We start from the raw sequence: 20,108 nt of genomic DNA, 5'->3' as shown, positions 1-20,108 counted from the left end.
CTGATCTCCCGTCCCGTCTCGGTGCTGTCCAGGCCTAGTGCAGTACATCTCAGCACATCCCTCTGCCTGAGACATGTCTAAATTAAACTTTATATGGCAGATTTTAAAATATCACTTCTGCTCGGATACAGGGCCATAAGAGTGATGCACAACATCACGCGCAGTATATGCCACTCTACTCAACGATCTGTAAATCAGTGCAATATGCTTAATGACACACCTGGTGTGAAATGACACATTGAGAAGTATCAGTGTGACACATTGGGCTGTGAATAGTATTTTGTGAAATTGTCTTTACATCACTTAGAGATGCACAGTGTATCAGTAAAGTATTGGCTATTGGTTGATATTAGAGATTTGATTTATCAGGATTGGTCAATATTATGTTTTTAATTGTGCATGCTCATTTTCTGCAAAATTGTACATTTAAATTATATTTAACAATATTATATATAATACATATACCAGAATACTATAATACACACTCACTCACACACTCACTCACTCACAGCAAACAAACAAACAAACAAAAAAAAACAAAAAAAAACACAGTATATATATACATATATTGTGTGTATATACAAATATATTGATATTTTTAGTGGTGATATATATATATATATATATATATATATATATATATATATATATATATATATATATATATATATATATTTGCCTAATATATTAAACTATATAATAGATAATAGAATGTATATGTATGTACTATAATTTATATAGGTTGTATTATGATTATATTTAATAATATCATTATATTTATATGATTATATTTACTAATAATTTAACAAAGTACAATCCTACTGTAGCAGTATAGTAGAATCTTTATCAAATTTCAAAATGAATATCAGTTTTTCATGCTGGACATTATAATGTTGACATTATAACTTCACTTGTAGCAAATGGACTAATTAAATGTTTTGTTTTATATTTTGTTTTACATACTTTAACCCCCTGCCTTTGTTTTGTCTCAAGAGGGACACCAGTTATGTTTTTTGTAAGGCACATTTATAAAAAAATACTTAAATGTCCTAATTGAACTATGGCTTAATCCTGGTTTAGTCTAAGCCCTGTTTGTGAAACCAGGCCTAAATGTAGCATATTACTATATTATATTCTAATATATATTTTAATTTTAATATGGGCTATTTACCAGTTATCAGACATAAGATGAAATTAATTATTAGCTTATTTGCAACCCATAACCTGATTTATGATAGTGTATCATGAAGACAAAGACTTTTTTCTTTAATATGCACTGATGAATTTTGCACAATAAGATAAGAACATCTATTAAAGTAATTAGGCTAAATTTTGCTTTCATGTTGATTTTATGTATAAAGAGCTGTCATTAAAGCAACACGTATGTTTCACCCTCCCTACAGTGTGTTGTGTCTGTGTGTCGGTGTGACTGTGGGAGCCGAGGGAGCAGAGGTGTCGGTGACACAGGGAGAGGAATGGAGAGAGAGACGATAGATACGGAGGGAGCGAGATGGTGAGAACAACAGACCTGCGGGAGGGAGGGGGCGCATGGAGAGAGCGGAGTTCGATGAACAGAGAAAAAGGGGAAGGAGCGAGACAGGACCCTGGTGAGAGTGGCAGGGGGAGTGGTGGAAAATGGAGAGAGAAGGGGAGGGGGTGATAGTGGAGGAGACCGCCTCAGGGAAGCACAGACAGAGAGGAGGTGGTAGGGAAGCGTAAACGCTCTTTGTCTATGTCCTCCTCAGGCACTACAATAAGCACTCTCAGAGAGAGGGAGAGAGAGAGAATAGGATGGAATGAAAGAGATAAAGAGGGAGAGAGAGAGATAAATGGAGACAAAACAGTTAAAACCGATGGAGCCAAAGATTAAGTGACAAACGTAGAAGGGCGAAAGATACGGACAGTCACTGGGGAGAAAACAGAGACTGAGGGAGTCAAAGACAGAAACGGTGTTGGGGAAGCTACTTTAAAAATGTAGTTTGCCAAGATACTCTGAATTTAAAGTCACTATCGAGCTATCCTTTAAAAAAAGTATCTTTATTGCCTTTATTTTATTGTTAATGTTTGATTATAGCTCACTTAGTTGCGAGGATGTGCACAATATATGTGATGTAAAAAGTAGCTTGTTATTGGAGATTATACTCTATGATGAGATAGGTGTTTCTTAATTTATGAGTACTTTTTGCCCTATGGCAAACTAAATTTCTGTCTTTTAATTTTTATTAATTTCTCTTCTGACATGTACAGCTGTGTTAGTAGACATTTAATTTCTACCCCATTGTCATTTCTGCTACATCTAAAAATTGTTAAAATGTTGAATGACATTTGCAATGTTTTCTAAATTTACAGTAAAGCAGGAAATTTATTACAATATAAAATCATTGTTTTCGATTGTAATATATTTTAAAATGTAATTTATTTCAATGATGACAAAGCTGAAATTTCAGCATCATTACTCCAGTCTTCAGTGTCACATGATCCTTCAGAAATCATTCTAATATGCTGATGATAATATTCGAATATGATTTTGTGCACAAGAAACATTTCTTTATTTATATCTCTATACACACACACATATATATATATATATATATATATATATATATATATATATATATATATATATATATATATATATATATATATATATATATATATATATATATATATATATATATATATATATATGGTACAGTGTTAAAATCTTTACAGTCACTTTGGTGCATTTGCTGAATACAAATAAATATTTCTTATTTAAAAATCCTACTGACACCAGACTTTTGAGTGCTAGTGTGTCTTTAATAATTTACACAATATTTTCACACTTTTTGCATACTTCTTGGAAATAAAACATTTTCACTATAACTAAAAATCAGCATTATAATAACAAACATATCATATATTTATAGGACCTTCATATAACAAAAAGAAGAGAGTTGAAATCAGTTTGTTAACAGAAATCAGCTCTTGGGTCATAAAAGTGGCCAAAGTTGAAGAAACACCCTGATAAGTTAGTAGTGTTGCTTTTACTAGTTTACTCACTTAGACAAAGATAAAGAAAAGTAAATAAAGGAGTGGGGGCTTAAAGAAATAAAGAAAGATAGTGAAAGGTGGAAAATAGTGCAAAAAGATTGAGTGCACTGCTGAGAAGAGAAATGTTGACTGAGTTTGTTTTGTCACTGAAAGCTTCCACCTGCCACTTCAGCAGTTCCCGCTCAACCGACTCACCAACCCCCTTAAGCAAATCCCTGCATACACACACACACTGCGAAAACAGGCTTTACGTTTAACCATAACACAGGTGTGTCAGGGGGCCTGAGGCAGCACTGACTGACTGACAGACACACTAAACCAGTTTGCCGCTATGCTGTCATTATCTCCTGTATAACCAACATGGTAGGGCCTTTAGTATGTCTGCTTCTGGAGATCAGTGGCAAAAATGCACAGAAGGAGTGTCCTGTAGTAATCGAGCATAGCATATGTAGTACAGTATTTGCTTAGTGCTGCTAGTATAAAGGAAACTAGATTTATACCTTTTTTGATATTAATTATAAGTAGTGCTTGCTCACACCCATGCAAGAACCCACACAATCAAGGTTTGATATTCTATTCCCTTCTTAAATGAAAGTTTATGGGATCCCCCCCCCAACTTATTTTATCATCCACCAGTCAAAAATTAGACAAGTAGCAGCATATATGTTATCATCACACATAACATAAGGTTCAGTGAATCTTGTGCAAACAGTTTTATAACACAGTGATCACAACATTTTCTGGAAGACAGAATACAGCAGATCATACTGCAGTCTATCAAAGGAGATTCAAATTAAACAATCATAACCTTTGCAAAATGGAAATGTAACCATTTGGGAATGTTACTGTTTTAATAGCACTATCACAATTGAGGAATCTCCTGTGGCTTCAGTGTGTCTCCATGGAAACACTTCCATCAAAAGCTGAAGGGACTGTTCAGGTTAAAGGGCTTTGTTGATGTAAATACATTTTAATCCCCATTTCTCATAAAACGAAGAGGACAAATCCGCTCATATGTAAAAGAGGAACTGTTTGATACATATGAAAAATAGTCAAGATTTGATCTATTTAATATGTTCCAGAATCCAGAATCATGAGCTTGCTCTTCCCAGTTTGAAGACCAAGTATATATTAATTATATTACATTTTTTTTCAGATTTTTATTTTATTTTATTTTTTGTTAAGAATGTTTCATGGCTATGCTTTTTTAGATGTAATTTTGGTATCCTTTTTGTGTACACAAATAAATTAGGAATGTGAACTAGTTAACTAGCTTTTATTCTTTTCCTCTTTCAGGCTGTCAGTATCGGTTCTGTTTGCTCCAAGCCAAGTCAGAGTGAAAACCCTGTTATGCTGTAAGTCTAAATCAATGGCCGTTATCTCTTGGCATGAATCGAATGGCAAATTCGATTCAAATGAGGAACAATTTAAGATCCAGATGTGGGCTCCCCGGTGAATGTCTTTGCATGTGAGCTTTGCCTCTATTTCTTCATTTACTGGTGGCAATAAACCTTTATGAGTGCAGTCAGGACTGCCGTGGCTTTAATGGCATGTGGCATCCTCTAAAATGGGCATCTGTTAATTTAGAAACGACGGGGGGACTGTGTGGGTTGCTTTGGCCTATAATAAGCGCACCTTTAGAAGCCTTCATCGTATTGCCTGATCCATTATTTTCTTCACTATTTTAATTTTGCTCTTAATGATTTTCTAGAACCAGTTTTCCAATTTTAGCGTGCTGAGAGTCATAATGGATTTGAACAAAGGTGTGTTCGGCACGTGCTAATCAACCAGAGCCATTTTCGTCAGGTCCGTCGCCAGGTGTGGTGTCAGAACGTGCTGACCTTCCACTAATGACCCGTTCGTGATGTAATTATAACACCAACTGTCCACGCCACCACTTGTTACTGTCATTCTGAACCTCCATGTCCCAGCCGGTTACTGCTTGGTCTGTTCATTCTCACTCTGCGTGGAGCAATCCTAATCCTGTTCTGCTCGCCAACAGTATGGAAAGCACTGGATCATTACACCTGTTTAGAACAAATGTGCGATGTGGGCTAGGTGACCTGATCTAGTCTATTTCTCCAACTCTTTCTTTCAAAAGTAACGTTATCGCAATGAGGGTGGTGGTTATTTTCTTTTCTCGTCTTTGCTTTGCACAAAGACCCAGCACTGGGCAGGTGACTTCAATGGAGAATTACATCTTGATAGCCCCTCAAGGTGGTGGTTTTGTAGTAGTAGACATCAACAGGTATGCACACACATGCACTGACCACACACACCTTACGTTATCAATTGAGTACAAAGGGATAAACGCACACATATTGTGGTGTTGTGGGTGGGGGGTTGGGTTGGTGTGAAACTCCAATGGAAAAAACAGCCTTTTAAAGGACCTAGCAAGAACACCCTTGGAAAGACACAATCTACTTAATTTCAGCTCTTTTAATTGATGATCTGGATTCTTGAGTAAACAGCGCTTTGATTTACAGCTGTTTTTGAAAAATGTCTGATGACAGTGGAGCCAGAGGGTTGTAAACGGTTCTGAAGTTCTGAAGAAATGCTAACCCGGCATCCCCCCACCCCCCCATCAGACAGTCAGTCAGGAACAGCGGGCATGCCGAAGGAGGCTGGCAGCAAAGCCCTGAGCAGCCGTCTTGTGCATTCAGAAACTCATACGATAGCCCCCCCACCCCACACCTCCCCCTTGAGTTTCAGCCAAAACCATGCTGGCGAGATTCAAAACTTTCAGTTATTGACTTTTGCCATGGCTTGTTGAAAATGTACATATACACCCACCTCACACAAATTTCCATGGAAGTCATACGTTTTCATAAAATAAGCAGCCTGAACCCTGAACCTATGCAAATAGGCATGTAAAAAGCACTAACTTATCCGATCTATGCGCAAGTTAGATATCAGAAGAAAATGACTATTGCAAACGGCTACGTGAATTCTTTCACAATGCCGTTTTGGCCTGCAGCGTAATGTGAGAGATGATATGCACAGGAGGCCGTGAAAGGTCTCTATGTGCTCCGTTTATGCGGGGCGCAGTGCTCATAACGATTGATTTGCAGTATGTTTGGGGTTTCTAAATCTGCAACATGGTGTGTTTTATAACCCAGGGAATGAGCTGTGAGAATACTCTGAACCGAGGCACTTACTGTATTACAAAAAATTTATGAAACTCCGAATTTCATATGGAAATGTGCCAACTTGGCTGATTGATTTCTTTATAGATCCATTAGAGGTGATGATTTATGAGCATCTTGGAAGATCTCGCAAATTTAAACAAATTTAGCCACGGACAACTGATAAATAGATATTCAAAGTAATAAAACAAAAACAAATAATGTTTATTTAATATTGGCAACCTGATGGAATCAAATAACAAGTGTCAAGGTTGTCCCGCGGGACAACTGCGTACTATTCTGAGTAAAGTGAATTGAAAATAGCACGTGGCACTGGGCTCTTGCTCAAGGCTACTATTCTCCTTCAGCAGCTCCGTAGATGACAAACAGAAGAAAGTAGTATCAGGAGCAGACACTCGTCAATGCAGAGAAACCCTGACACTGCCTCCAATCAAAGCGGAAGGAAAAGTCATACTTGGCCTGGTCGGATTTTCCCCGTTTTCCACAAATCCCGCTGCAGCGTGGCGTAATTGAAAACAGGGGTGAATAATCAGTGAAACAACTCTGTTGAAAAGCTAATTGATCTCATATGCAAACAGAATTAAGTTAAAAGCTGTTGGGCTGTGTCTGGTGCTCTGTTACCCTCGATTCTGAGCCTTAACTTTCTCACTTTTCCAGAGAGAGAGAGGGAAGGAAACGTTCAAGATTCTGGATGAGGGACAGAGCGGATGGAGAAGGGGAAAGGCTGGATACAAAGGGAGAGAGAGGTAAATCCACCCCAAATGATACATTTATTCAATTCAAGATTTCACAAAGCTTGAAGAAAGGGGGTGTCTCATAATAGAATCACTTCATCAGGAACTCAAGTGCTTGAACGCAGGATCCATCTGTTCGGTGTATCGTCTGATTTCCCCCTCCCAGCACCCTCCTCTTTCTCTTTTCCTCCCTCACCTCCCATTAAAACCACGTAAGCCTGATTTATCAAGAATTGGCTCTCAGGTATGTGTGTGTGTGTGTGTTTGTGTGTGTGTGTGTGTGTGTGTGTGTGTGTGTGTGTGTGTGTGTGTGTGTGTGTGTGTGTGTGTGTGTGTGTGTGTGTGTTTCTTAACAGAACTGAGGGAACGTATAACTGTGTTTCATTACCGCTGTAAGAGACGTTAAGATAATCATTCAAATCGCTCAGAGTCGTACCCCACCCGGCTGCTAATTCAATCTGCCCACAGCAAAACATGCCAAACAACATCCATTATGGTCACACAGTTAATTGGCAGAGGGTGGGGGCTCAGGCTTGAGTCAGGGGGGAAGCGTTGCAGCGGACAAAAGCAATCTTGTCTTTTCACCGGTTTGAGATGGTGGAACACAGCAATGCTCTTGCAATGCTTCGTATTGTCATTAGACAACAGACAAAGACACACAGGACAATAATATAAACTGCTGGTGGGATGATGTTAAAAATATGTTCTGCAATTTTATATATTTGGGCTTCTATTAAAAATATTAGTAAATATTATAAATGTGCTTCTAAAATATCACCATGCTTGTAGCTTTTAAACGTACTTAATCTGTTTAGAATTAAGATTTTAAATTATTTACAAGCCCTTGCTGTTTTGGAGCCAGAAAAATACTATTCTGGTTTAAAAATAATAATAATAATAATAATAATAATAATAATAATAATAATAATAATAATTGTATGACGTACTTAGTTACATATTTTAAATATTGTCTTCAAAGTAGTTAGCTAGTTTTTGTTAGTAGCTCTCACATTTGTGAAATGAAATACTTCTAAAAATGTACTTCTAAAAATACTTCTAAAAAAGGGAAGGGCAAAATGTAAAAAAGTCTAAATAAAACCTCTTGTATTTTGTTAAATAATTACTATTAAATTCATTTAATTAAAACGATTTGGGTAAATTTATTGATCAAACTGAAATGTTAAATTGCCAGGACTTAAAATCTGCAATTCTTATACCAATTACCTGTTTAAAATTAACTTGTAATCCAACTTTCTAAATTGTATACATTAAAAAAAAATGCAATTGTTCCCAATATTCATAGTATCAATTTGTTACATTTTATGTGCTTCATATCTTTTTTTTTTCAACCTATTTTTATAGGCTTATTTGAACATTAATTCATCTCACCTGTTATGTTTGTTTATTTGACTTAAAATGAATTGTAACTGAATGCACATACACTGAATCACCTGTCATCCAGAAAATTCAAGATCAAAAAGTTAAGCAAACCAAAACACCCTTAAACAAGTTAATCTTTGGTTATTTTTTAGCATTATTTATTTAATCTGTGTGTGTGTGTGTGTGTGTGTGTGTGTGTGTGTGTGTGTGTGTGTGTGTGTGTGTGTGTGTGTGTGTGTTACACTATCTGACCCTCAAGCACGCAGCACATGCTGCAGGTTTCCATCTCTATTTGATCCTGGGCACATGGCCAGCTCTCTCCTAGGTCCACAGCTAAAAACAAACAAACCTCAGTGTACCATACACAGCTACAAGCAGCCGCCACCACAACCTGTTCGCCTTCCCCACCAGGTAGTCTAGTGTGCTCCAGCCCTGTCAAAACGTCCCGCTTTTAATGGCCATCCAACACTCTAATTCAGGCAGTCTTCTGACTCCTAATTCTCATTCTTTTTCTCTCTCGCTTTCCCACCCTCTTGTGTGTCAGAGTGACAAAGGCCTTTGAACGAGGTTCTTAAATGTGAAACACTCTGTCATACAAAGCCAGTGAGGACGAGGCGGTGTAATGCAGGGACGGCCGTAACGAGCGGAACGAGGGTGACAATTAAGACCAAACAAAAATAAAAATAGCGTCACTGCTGCCATGGTATTAAAAACAGTGACATTTACAGACCTGTATTTAATTACCAGCTCACGCTGTTCGCCAGGTACCCCATTACACCATGTGATAAATCTTTCATAGCTGGAAGTGTATGTGTATGTGTGTGTTGGGTCGGGTGGTGTTCTACAAAGATGAATGTATATAGGCATTGATCAGCAAAATAAATATATGTACATAGGAAGAAAGAAAGACAAATATTTGGGTAAGGAGCAGGGAGCCCCTTGAAAGGTGCATGAATGCTGAGTGTGTGTAAGAGCGTTTGTTTTTGCATGGTGGTGGTGCCTATTGAGGGACTGTAGCTGGCGGCTATTCGCTGTCAGTAGACTTTCTGTAGATGCTGCTTTCCAGCACTGTAGTTCTGTTTTCAATGGAAGTGGAGTCGATCTCGCCTCCACTATTTTTTTGTGCCAGAGCCAAAAGCATGGAGAACATTTTAAGCGTGTTCATGGGCTATCATCACCCATATGCTTGTGGTCTTGAATGGCACGAGCATGTCAGCTGTGGCAAGTGCTGGAATTCATTCAAGCTTCTCCGCATTCACGCATCTTGCACAGGACAACAGATGGAAAATGTATAAGCATGGAAATTACATGCATGCAATTCTCTCTGATTCCTGTCATTTTGCTAAATGGTGGTTCTAAATCCTTTATAGTTCAGTTCTTTTTAATAAAATATTGTATGTCTGATTTCCACACAGAGCACCTGAGATGCATATCCAATGAGCAGACATCTCAGTAAAACATATAGTTTACAAAAACATCTGCTCATTGGATATGCACATCAATATACTTATATGTATAAAAACATGTACTTTATGTACAGTCATATACTATGGAAGCTGTCTCAGAGTACAAATAAAAAAAAAGATAATTGTGAGTTTAAAATTAGACATTAAATTACAATTGAGAGACATAAAGTCACAGTTATGAGAAATAGAGCTACAATTACTTTTTCTGATATAATTACAAGCTTCTTTAACCAAATAAAATCTTTTCAGTGATGTGAAAAACTCATGTGTGCACATGGGAAATAAAAAAAAAACGGCTGTTCATTTCTTTGCATTATTTCATCTTTTATCACCCTTTTTCCTCATTATTATCTATTGAATTCTTAGGGAGCATCCCTCCTGCTGTACCCACCTGCCCCCCTGCATATGCCAGAAAAATGAGAATAGATTGGCCCATCCGTGGATGGTGCCAGGTGGCATTTAGACCCCCAAGAAGATATGTGTGCAGTCTATCTACCTCACAGTGACAGACGTTGGGCCTGGAGAGAGAGGAAAAGAAAAAAGGAAGCAAGTCGGAAAGGATAGTAACGGAGGAGGGGGAAAGCAGAAAAACCCTAGTAGGTTCAAGTAAATGTGTTGTCCTGCTAAAGGCACGCTTGTTTTCTTGTCATTATCTCAAGCTGCTGTTGCACAGCGAGCCAGATGTACATGTGGGAGTACGCAAACGGGCTAGTGACAATAGGAATGCCCCTTTTTGCATTGCCATGTAATCTTAGCCTTTTCCTTGTTTTGAAACCGTACTTGAGCTGGATTTGAAATCCTGTTATATGGATTAGTGAACACTTAAACATTATGGAAATTAAAAATCAGGGAGCACAGATGTGATTTTGCAACACACATGCCTAAAGGAATGTTTTTATGATTTAATACAAGTTAAGTTCAATCAAGAGCATCTGTGGTATAATGTTCATTACCACAAAAAACAGTTTCAACATCACTTTCTTTATTAAGAATTTCGGGTTAAATTAAGAATATTTCAGGTTAAGTTCAGTCAACAGCATACATGGTATAATGTTAGTTATCACAAAAAATTGATTCTGCTCAAACGTTTTCTTTTTTTTTAAACCAAAAATCAAGGCTACATTGAGGTACGTATAATCAAAGTAAATGGCACCAGTAATTTAGAGGATTTAAAAGCAGGAATGTGAAGTATTGCAATTTTATAAAACCACTTACTTTTGTTAAAACTTGAGTTTTATTTGAGCTGCAAAACTATTTAGATCATAATTTTTACAGTGATTTTGGAGCATTACCTTGTCATGGCAATGAAGTTACAACTACAGTTGTATATACTGTAACTTTACAAAGAAAAGGTTAGTAAACAATTTTTCAGAGCATGTTGTTCATATCTTGTGGATATACTTTTGAAAGAGCAAATAGTTTAATGTATTCACGTGTTAAAGAAAAGGAAATGAATTTTTGTGGAAATCAACATCATGCCACAATGGCTGTCACTTGTACTGTACCCGGAATGTTCCTTGAATTTTGATGCTTTGTCAACAGGACAGCATTGGAAGTCCTGCTACATTCTGAGCAAGTCAGCTCTTGCAGTGTGTATTGCAAAAGAATATTAATCATGCAGGGAGGATGGTGAAAGAGTGTCATGTCATTGTTTCCATTGTTGGGAAATACCTGTTTTTCATGTTCTGCAATCCGTTTTCCTCATTCAGAGCAAAAGCCATGACTTCCTGCCATCTGGGTAAGCAGTTTTTATTGTTTTCGAGCATGAAAACAAGAACTCTAATTATAGCATTGGGATTATGCTACAGTATGCCAATGGCCATGATACCCCTGGCACAAGAGTGGAACTGTTTCAACAGGCCCAGAATTACCCTTTAGTGGCTAATGGAATATGATGGGGCTTTTTCAGGGTGATTAATGAAAAGGATGGGGAGGACAAGAGATGGAGAGATAGAAAGCGAGGGAATGGGGGAAGGGTGATCGTGACAAATCGTTTGGGGGTTCTTCAAAACAACACTGGGAGATAGATGGTGGCAGTGTGTGTCTTTCATTATCAGTGACCCCCTGTTCAATCAACGCCAGAGAAAGACGGCCACAGTCCAGAGAACAGGGCTACAGGACAAAGTATCATCCCATCATCACTCAAGTCCCCCTCTCTTAACACATACGCACACACATATCTTCTCAAACACTCACCTCTACCCCTCAAACGACCCCACACACATTGATGAGATTGGTGAGGGTTCTGACCCCAGACTGGATGTGCCCTCTTACCCCTCAGGATCCAAAGAAAGGGCGCCATCCTTGCAGGTGCCATGGTAACACTGTTGTGGCAGGTCGAGTCTCATGAACGATGATGCTGGTGATGTCATCAACCCGGTAGGAGGAGCATCCCACCAGTTTTCCCATAATCACCAGCTGCCTCTTTCCATTAGCATTCAATGCAATTCCTATAGCTTTAATTCCTACCGTTTTTTTTTATTTTAACACAACTTTCATCCTCTGCTCTCCTCTAAAAGTGAAACCTCATCAAGCCCCTTATGGCATATTTGTAGCAATATTTCACTGTACTGTGTTTTAAGAATGCACTATGAAAAAAAATTAAGTTACTGCCTTATATTTTTATAGTAGAATCAAATTGACTGTACAAATTATTTCAAATTAAATTATATTAAACTGACTTAAAATATCAAGTGAAGTCTCATATAACTTCAAAAAATGAAGTTGAAATTGGTTAAATTAATTTGATGAGTTAAAGTAATGGAAAACTTTATGTTGCCATGACTAATTGATCATATAGTTTTTACAGTGTGTCCTTTGTGGTTTAAAAGTGGTTTTCAAACTGGGGTCCACCAGGGGGCTGCAAGATGGGTTGTATTTAAGAGAAATATGTATATTCATTTAAGGGAAAATAAAAGTAATAATAATAATAATGTGTATTTTGTCTATTATAATTTTTTTAGCTTTCTGAAGACTCTGCTTTCAAAAGAACTTTTCATTATTATTATCATCACAATTATTCTACTGACAAAAAAAATAACTTTTAAGGTGAATACATGTAACATTACTCTTACAGTGGGTAGAAAAATTACACTGTCATCTTAAAACAAGATAAATATTCTCCAGATAATATGTTAATATGGATACAATGTTTGCTTTGGCTACAGAACAGTGACAACATAAAAAAAAAATTCTATAATTACTCTCTCTCTCTCTCTCTCTCTGTGTGTGTACACATATATGTCCTGCCACCAAAAAGCTTGAAAACCCCTGTTTTAATACTCTCTCTCTCTCTCTCTCTCTCTCTCTCTCTCTCTCTCTCTCTCTCTCTCACACATAGATTTCCTGCCACCAAAAATCTTTGTGTGTGTACACATATATGTCCTGCCACCAAAAAGCTTGAAAACCCCTGTTTTAATAAACCAAGATGAGGAGGAACAACCAATGATGAGACAAATGTTGATGAAGGAGGAAGGGTAGCAGGACAGAGACCTTCTCAGATGTTATCACCAGCCTCAATCGGGCACATTAACACTGATAGAACAGTTGATTCATAGTCAGATTTTTCTTGAGAACTTTTTGCTTGGCTAAATATAATTCATATTAAGGGAGCTTATATTAGCAATGTACAATAAGTGGAACAAGGGCCAAATAGTGGAAATGGTCTGAGGTAGAAAACACACAAAAACAGGCATAGGAGGAGGAGAATATTTGTGGCCTAGCGCTGACTAGATATGGTGATAAATTAAGCACTATGCCACCCTTTGAAGCAGGTATAATCATTCAGAGTGGCAGCCGTTCGGTGAGCACTATAGGACTACCTGCTGAGGATCCTGCAGTAATACAGCTGCTCCACATAATCATAATCTACACTACACCGCTAAAACAGCCAAAGAAAATAATAAAATACATTGAGAATTGCAGAAAGAGTTTGTCAGACAAAATGGAACGTCCAGAGAATTAGGTGTGACATTTAACAAACACCAAAATTGTACAGATTTGGCGTAAAGCAGATGCAAGAGGAAGAAATGTATGAGAGGAGAAAGATGGAGCTCTCACAATCTCGTAGCGAAGCTGTGAAACAGATGCTAGCAGAAGCATTAACAAAAGAGCGGAGCTTCTGACCGCGAGCCCCTGTGCTTGGCAAGTCCTAGAGGTAATAATGGTTAGCAACCTGAAAAATGTTCTTATCTGAAAAAAGCCCCAGACAGTAATAAATGAAATAATTGTACTAAACACATTAATCCATGTCGGCGGCCCCAGGGGGAGGGTCTGTGAGTGTTAGAGGTAGTGAATGGCACTAACCTGCCAACAAAAAGAGTCTCTCTCTCTCTCGTTCTCTCTCCCTCTCCTTCTCAACCCTCTGCAAACAGTGTATTTTTTGCCCTGCCTTTCGGGAGGCAGGGGTCGTTATTAATCTTGCTGGCTTGCTTAGCTTCAGGCATCACAGCAGGGCAGCATCTGGGTGTGTGTGTGAGTGCGCGAGTGTGTGTGTGATGAGAGTGTCTGAGCCAGGATATGGATAATGCATGGGCAGAGACTGTGTATGTGTATGTGTTTGTGTGTGTGTGTGTGTGTGTGTGTGTGTGTGTGTGTGTGCGTGCATGCACTAGTCTGACTCAGAATGAAGCAGACCAAGCATCTTAAGTCATGTGTATCTATTAATGGTTGTGTTTAAATGTAAATTACACCAGTGTGCATGCATTCTCATCAGTATTACGCTGTGCAAGTCACAGGATCATGCATGTGAGTGAAAAAGAATACAATTCAGGACATTTGACTATGATGAATCACAAAACCATCCCTTATTGCTTGCATACTTGCATAGGAGAGTGTGCAAACTGAGAAAGAATGCATGAATCCATTTGATATAATCAAGTGTTCTGCATCTGCATGCAGCAAGTTCCATTTCCACTGGGCGGACGTGATGTAAAGCCTGGTACCCAGTGGACACTGGTAAGAAAAGAACATGATCACCACAGTAACCATTGCAGGAAACATTGCCATGCAGTGTGGATCTTAGGCCATGCATCCCACCAGCAATGTAAGTATATTATTGTCATTTTATTGGAAGCTGAAGTGGACACTATAATAGACAGGCATGTAAGTGAAAACCTAAGGCCCTGTTTGCATCTCTTAGAACTAGAACAATAGTAAATACAGGTGTGAACATGTCTAAAAGCTTTTGAGGTTCATCCTCTTGTATCACCGAAAAATGCATGTGAAGTTATTGTATTTTTGTGTAAATTTGTCCTGTGAATTACTGAAAGACCATCCTATTGCCAGTTTGCCAGCTGCTTTGAAAGTAATTGAAATAACTGGAAAAAGTCATGCAAATATATCCATGTATGTTGATTTTTTTTTTTTATTATTGTACATTAATAGTAGATATTTTAAAGTTTTTGATTTGTTTCTGATGATGATGATTTGTTAGTCACATGGCAAATTCATATGATTTATGTAAATAATAATAATAATAATAGTTGCCATAAGAACTGCATGCTTACATTGTCTTGCGCCGGTCGAGCAAGTGCCATTGAGATGCACGGGAATATTAATTGACAGCTTTTCTAGGTCTGAACGACATGCATTTACACTTGGCTGATTTGTGTCTCAAATGGATCAGTGATCAGATTGCTATTAGTCTCAAATTCATTTTAGGGCATTTACTGTGGTTTGTCAAGTCAGTAAAAAACGCAAACCGTAACCATGTGTAAATACCCCCTAACAGTTATGCACTTTCCTGCTTCTGGTCTGATCAAGCTACTTTATGGCCAACGTGTAATTGCAGGCGCACGTCTGTTTGATGCATTCTATAATGTCCCATCTAATTTGTATGTTGCCAGCAAAATATAACATGGCTGTAACTGGCCGAGAATGAACGGGATGCATGAGAGCAACACTGAGAGAGAGAATCTGACTCCAGTAATTCCTTGCAGCACAAGCAGGATGAAATAAAACACCCCGGGCTACACGTATGGTGTTTCCAGACAGGCAAAGGCGGAAAATATAGAGTTAAATATCATATCTAATAATCATGTTTTTAAAGGAAATCATATTAAGGTTGTTAAGAGGTGCGGCACCAAATGTCAGAACCGTGTTAGTTTCACGCGCTCTCTGATAGATGCGAAGCGACGAGCCGAAGGCGCTCGCGCTGACTCCCAACTCGCGCAGGGTTATTTCCGCAGACGGAGAACAAGAGAGGGAGAGAAGTGTGAAGCCAATCACGTGGCGGGGGAGGGGCTTCGCGAAGTCCTCTCAGCCAATGGCAGCTCCGCAACGGTAACATGACCCACGTGGGCCTAGAATCTTGTACTTACCAACGAACATGCATTGAATCCGCTCTAGCCAATCATCTGGGTCCGAAGTGTTAATCTCGATACGGATTGGCTGGCAGTTTCATACAGTTCTTTATTCAGCTACGTTGTTAACTCATTCCTGCCATACTTTTTTTTTTTTTTTTTTTTTTTTTTTTTTTTTTTGCTGTGACTGCCTCATGAAGCATTTCTCATCCAAGTCCCTTTTTGGGAAGCATTTTCTTGTCAGCAAAATAAATGGCCCGAAGTTTAGGTGCAAATTGTATATAAAACATCCATCCTCTTTTTATAATCTGCATCCATTAGGCCATAAACCATTAGCTTGATTACATTAGGATGAAATTTACATGGGTCCTGTTGATATGGATGTGTCAATTAGCCCACGCACAAAATGAAATGTTCTTAAATAAACTGTCTGATTGAATAGACGGATGTGAGATCTAAAAATACCTCACTACTGAGGGGGAAGCATAGGTCTATTCTAGGTTGTAATAATAAGGCAAGAGACCAAATTGTTGAGGGCAATATTTAGCGCCAAGCCTCCCTAGCGTTTTACTATAAATTCAACAGAGTCGTGGGAAAATGACCGTTGATTATAAAAGCGTCCGAAATCGTGTAGTAGCCTACACTGATGACTTTTAAAGGTGCATTTAGTTAGTTTACATTTACTTTTAGTATGACACCCAAAAATTAAAAAAAAAAAACTTGAGTGCTTCAGTTCTTTATACTGACACCTATTGGCCTGGATGCATGAAGTTTGTTTGTTTGTCATACTCTGTTTCTGTAGTTTTGTTGTTTCTTGAGCACTGGATTAGTTCTCTACATACAGTCAACACAATACTAGTAGTAGTAGTAGTAGTAGGCCTAATAGTAATCTGGTCAATTGGATGACACAGTGTGGTGGTGCCTATGAAGAAGTAACCCACTCCATGCAGAATAAAACAGCTTTTTTTCTAAATGAAAGTGAAAATAAAAGTGAAAAAGTGAAAGTGATGTGACATACAGTCAAGTATGGTGACCCATACTTCGTGCTCTGCATTTTACCCATCCAAAGTGCACACACACAGCAGTGAACACACACACACACACCGTGAACACACACCCGGAGCAGTGGGCAGCCATTTATGCTGCGGCGCCCGGGGAGCAGTTGGGGGTTCGGTGCCTTGCTCAAGGGCACCTCAGTGGTGGTATTGCCGGCCCGAGACTTGAACCCACAACCTTAGGGTTAGGAGTCAAACTCTCTAACCACTAGGCCACGACTTCCAAATGACTGACATGACTGAAGTCTTCACATGCGGATGTACATCATTTTAATGGTATTTCTTTATATGTAAAACTTAGTCCACCTTTAATTGCTTTTTACCTTTCTTTGACTGGAAGGTCCCGTTTGCAGAGGGGGGCTATAAAACAAAGATTAAAAATAGTCAAAGTGAGTATAATTCCATTATGCTCACAGTCACAGAGGCACCAAGTCTGACAAACCAAGCATTAATCTCTTATTTTCTTAAGAAGGGACTCTGGTGGGCCCTTAAAGCCAACGTGTAAAGCAATAGTGACACCTTGAGGTCAGCTCGAGGACTGCGTTTGATGGATGGTGCTCTTTTCCGTTTACCCCTTATGAATTATGCAGCAGACATACAATTTAGCTGCTCCCTTGGTGGACAAGGAGGTCACCCACAGACGCATGGCTACTGCAGCTGTACGCCAAAGCTCTGGTGGCATCTTCAGCCATCAACCTTGTGCTGATCTGGGCTGGATTTCTCCATCTTTGTTCAGATGACTCATGCTAAAAGAAGAAATAGAATACATTAAATTTACATTTATTAATTTAGCACACATTTTATCCAAAATGAATTAACAAAGAGAATAATAAAGCAGAAGAGCTTAATGCAAGAGAGAAAACAAATGAAAATAGATACAATATAAAATCGAAATAACTACACACTTGTGTAGATACACAAAGAAATTTGACATTAAATTTACATTTATTCATTTTAAAGATTTTTTAAAATCAAAAACATAACAGTAATACAAGTAGAAGCAATTAATTCAACTGAGGAAAAACAAATACAAGTCATTCTTAAATACCTCATTTCAAGGGAGAAGTAGTGTAGATTAAAAAAAAGGGGGGGGGGGGACCAACTACCTCAGCCACATTTTAACTAAAACATGGTATTGTTGCTCTGATGACAGGGTAAAACAAGGTTACAGAGCCAAAGATGCAGAATGCAGAGTTGAGCAGATGAGGGTGGGAAAAAAATTGAACATGGGGTGTGGAAAGGGTGAGATGGAGGAGAGAAGAAGGGGAAGAGAAGATCACAGGTTAAGGGGAGTGTGGGAGATGGGATAAAAATGAAAGGGATGATGAAGAGTCCGGGTAGAGTGAGAGAGAAGAAGAAGGAGAGCAAGAAAGAAGGGTGTTACGTATATTGGTGGAATTGGGGATGGCAGAGTTGCTCCCGACAGAGCAGGGGAATAGCAGCATTGCGGTTAATAGGGTAGAAAAAGCTGGGGGGCTGTTAACTCTGAAATGTTCATTTTTAAACTCAAGCTTTTTTCTTCTTCCACCCCCTCCCCTCCTTTCTCTCTCTCTCTCTCTTTCTCTGTCTCTCTCCCTGACAATCGTGCTCCCTCCCCAGGCTGCGTAGTAATGATAGCTATTTGACTGCCATCAGAGGAGCTGGGTAATGGTCTCTAAAGAACCATTTCAGACTCAACCTGGCAGCACTGGCCTCCCAAAAACATCTGCTTGCCTATCAAGAGGTACCACTGCACCAGACACTACACACACGTAAGCACACTCATGCGCACACTCATGCGTGGACACGCACAATGCTGTGTTGCATAGAGTCATGCCTGACTTAGGTAATGGACCACGGGAATACACTTGTGAGCTGAATACCAACAAAAATAAAAGAGGTGGTAATTGTGTGATTGTGCTTAGAGTTGATGTTTTGAATGGGGACTGGGGGCTGAAATAATACTGTCAGACAAAGCTTGTAGTAATTAAATGTAAAAGTGACATTAAGGGGCCCAAACAATGACTCCAGGGTATTAGTAACCAGACAGTTTATGTGATGTATAATTTATCTTTAATGTTATTTACTTCCTGTTCATATTGTTTGGATGGTTCTTACTTCCCAACGTGCAATCTAGACTGCATTTTTTGTCCCTGTTGAATATATTGTGGTTAATTCTTGCAAGATTATAAGCTTCCTAATGGACCCCGGGGGACATTGCAGGAAAGAAAACCAGACATTTCCATGTTAAAAAAAAAAGAAAAAGAAAATCAGATTAATGTATAAAACCTTATAATGCTAAACTTTCCTCATGTCTCTGGTAAATTTCTGCTACTCTGCCTCCCTCTGCTGGCACACTCTAGTACTTTCCTTTCATTCAGAAAATTTTGGATAGATACTCTGGAACGTGCCTTCCATATTAGGCATATTGTCAACCATTCATTTATCTTTTTCTTCCACTGAAGAAAAGTTCATATATCTGGAAATCTCCTATCTTTTCAGCTATATCTCATACATTCATTAAGACGTGGAAAAAGATATCATCAATGATGTAATGGGAATTTCTGCGTTACTGTATTTGCAGTCAGGACAATTAACCTGGCTCACAGGTCATGATAGCTTTTCTCTTTGAAAGTGCAAAGCTCCCAAATGTCAGTCAGACTGTTAAGGGGATTGCTTGCTATTGACAAGCCCTCAGCCCATTGAAGAAAGCCTAAGTGAAGAGAGATTTGATTATGGTGACAAGGTTAAAGAGGCTTCCCACCATTACTGAATTTTAATAATATAGAAACACTTGTTTTTGTGTGTGATAATTTAGCATTTATTCTGAAGCCAATGGGACGTTATTTTTGACTCAGTCTTTGTAGTACTCCAATGACGGCACATCAGTTGCAACCAGGTACTGTGTTCTGCTTGACTGGATTTTGCAGTTAAATCCTTAACTACTCACTGTTACATAATGAATGCGATTTATTTTTGTTTTATCATTTCAAAGCATCTGACAACAATGTAA

General features: G+C 38.5%; 1 long non-coding RNA gene across 9 annotated transcripts in view; it reads left to right on the top strand.

Moving 5' to 3' along the window:
- LOC109053254 overlaps nt 1-12,671 on the top strand; it is a 30,981-nt gene extending 18,310 nt beyond the window's left edge. The window contains exons 2-7 of one of the 9 annotated variants that reach the window (XR_006156150.1): nt 1,404-1,513; nt 4,330-4,388; nt 6,530-6,700; nt 6,837-6,925; nt 7,017-7,157; nt 10,126-12,671. This is a non-coding gene — a long non-coding RNA (uncharacterized LOC109053254). Of the gene's footprint in view, nt 1-1,403; nt 1,514-4,329; nt 4,389-6,526; nt 6,701-6,836; nt 6,926-7,016; nt 7,158-10,125 lie in introns of all 9 variants that reach the window. The other 8 variants (XR_006156147.1, XR_006156149.1, XR_006156153.1 and 5 more) reach the window with 8 other exon arrangements.
- The last annotated feature ends 7,437 nt before the right edge of the window (nt 12,672-20,108 follow it).

The sequence above is a fragment of the Cyprinus carpio genome, chromosome B12 (genome assembly GCF_018340385.1).
Source record: "Cyprinus carpio isolate SPL01 chromosome B12, ASM1834038v1, whole genome shotgun sequence".
NCBI lineage: Eukaryota > Metazoa > Chordata > Actinopteri > Cypriniformes > Cyprinidae > Cyprinus > Cyprinus carpio.
Note: the sequence above shows the minus strand (reverse complement) of the source record. Positions and strands in the feature narration are given on the sequence as shown.